The sequence below is a fragment of the Petromyzon marinus genome, chromosome 51 (genome assembly GCF_048934315.1).
Source record: "Petromyzon marinus isolate PM22_M1 ecotype Great Lakes invasive population chromosome 51, UKy_Petmar_22M1.pri1.0, whole genome shotgun sequence".
Classification (NCBI taxonomy): Eukaryota; Metazoa; Chordata; class Hyperoartia; order Petromyzontiformes; family Petromyzontidae; genus Petromyzon; species Petromyzon marinus.
The window spans coordinates 1,195,369-1,197,795 of NC_133717.1; positions in this window are offsets into that span (position 1 = coordinate 1,195,369).

Consider the following 2,427-nt stretch of genomic DNA (forward strand, 5'->3'; position numbering starts at 1 on the left):
TGAGATCTTGCATGGACCCCCAGGCCGAGGGAGATTGACAGTTATTTTGTGTTTCTTCCATTTGCGAATAATCGCACCAACTGTTGTCACCTCACCAAGTTACTTGGCAATGGTCTTGTAGCCCATTCCAGCCTTGTGTAGGTCTACCATCTTGTCCCTGACATCCTTGGAGAGCTCTTTGGTCTTGGCCATGGTGGAGAGTTTGGAATCTGATTGATTGCTTCTGTGGACAGGTTCTTTTATACAGGTAACAAGCTGAGATTAGGAGCACTCCCTTTAAGAGTGTGCTCCTAATCTCAGCTCGTTACCTGTATAAAAGACACCTGGGAGCCAGAAATCTTTCTGATTGAGAGGGGGTCAAATACTTATTTCCCTCATTAAAATGCAAATCAATTTATAACATTTTTGACATGCGTTTTTCTGGACTTTGTTATTCTGTCTCTCACTGTTGAAATAAACCTACCATTAAAATTATAGACTGATCATTTCTTTGTCAGTGGGCAAACGTACAAAATCAGCAGGGGATCAAATACGTGTTTCCCTCACTGTAACGCACATATCGGGACTGATAAGATTGCTCCAAAAGGTATCTTTGTGTTTCGAAAAGGGTGGCCATCCCAAGGTGGTGCGTTAACTATTAGCTGATCGTGAAAAACATTGTTCGGTGCATTGAGTTGCATGAATACGGTCGTTTATAAGTAATTTAGTCATTCGTTAAATGGGACACATCCCTCCCAATATTGAAATATGCTCAAAATGTCCCCCCCCAATATATGGCTATAAAATAGATTTATGTGATTGTGGTTATGGTTGTACTTTATTAATCCCTAATTTCTGCCATTACATACAATGAAACAAGATAAGGTAAAAAAGAAAAACAGAGCAATGTAATATAATACACTATTAGACATTGTTGTAAAAAATAAATAAAAAGTCCATCCCATGTGTTAAGTGATTTTTAAAATATTTTAGGCAGGAAAAGGCAGGAAGTTCGTTTTAAAATTTAGATTTTTTTCTGGGCGGGGGGGGGGGGGACCCCCACACCCCCTGGAAGATTTGGTACCCCCAAATGTTGACTCCACTACGGCCTTGGATGACACACTAAACATTTATAAGCATCTATGTTATGAATCTACACACAGGAATACTATTGTTAGATTTTTTCTTTTGATCATAGAATCTTGCCCGCGAATACAGTGCTGACCATTGATAAGCATCTATACTCTTTGGTTCTTTCGGTAAAGTCACGTGGCTATAAAATATAATCCAGCAGTTCACTGCTGGATTATATTTTTTTCGCCTGAGGACGACCACTTGTGTTGCAATCGAAACGTCGTGATTTATTATATACTTTAAACCTACGTGACTTTACCGAAAGAACCAGAGTATGGATTCCTGCAGTCACGAAAGCTTTAAATCAAGATTGATAAGCATCTGTTAGGCATACAGGCACCCTGCCGCACACACTTGTTCCAGGACATTTCGTGATCCTAACGTCGTGTATGGTCACGCTACTCTGAGGCGTATCCTATTGTTCTTATTGAATCCCATTAGCCAATTGATAAGCATGTTAGCCAAACATACACTCGCACATTAATTACATCTTACCAATGAATTCATTGATGTTTACTGTTGCCTTGGGCACATGGTTATCACTGTTCGTATGAAGTAATTCTCTTTTAAAGGACTTTTCTTATCGCCGTCTATGGTCGATCTACTCTTCAGAAGTTAGGCGATTGTTCTATTGCTCAGTTTTAACAAACGTAACCAGAAGATTAATGGTGCGGATCAATGAGTAGGACATCTCCAGGAGTACTGTTGACAATTCCGAGCATAAGAATGTTCGCGTGTTAGTTTTTTAGATATTAAAATTGCTTCACACAGAAGAGTCTGAGTGGTTCCTTCCTAAGTTCATGTGTAATAATCTTAATTATAAGAACTGTATCCTGCAGTGAGATCTGAATTTTGAGACCTGACACAAACACACTAAAACATAATCAGTAAAAGTTAAAGCAAGAATCATTGTACGATCACGATAGTTAATACAATCCTATTCAACGTAACCGAATCTAATTAGCATAACTGCATACATTTGCATAATTGTCTAAATTACTATAAATTCATAAAATGACACTTCTCACTAAATTTTATTTTTCAAGACAATATATACAACACTCTTCATATTCTCTGTATATGGCTTTCACTCATTCCCCATTCATTCAATCCATCATCGTTTACTTTCAACTTCGCTTTCACCGAATTCACGCATCACAGATTTGCCACCCATCGATTCCTCTCATCTATTTAATTCACTTCATCTCCACCATTATCTTAATGTTGTACTATTGTTTATGTTTTGTAAAGCGACTTCGATAAGGCGCAACATACATTCTTTAAGAATAAGATGAGATGAAAATGACACTCTCA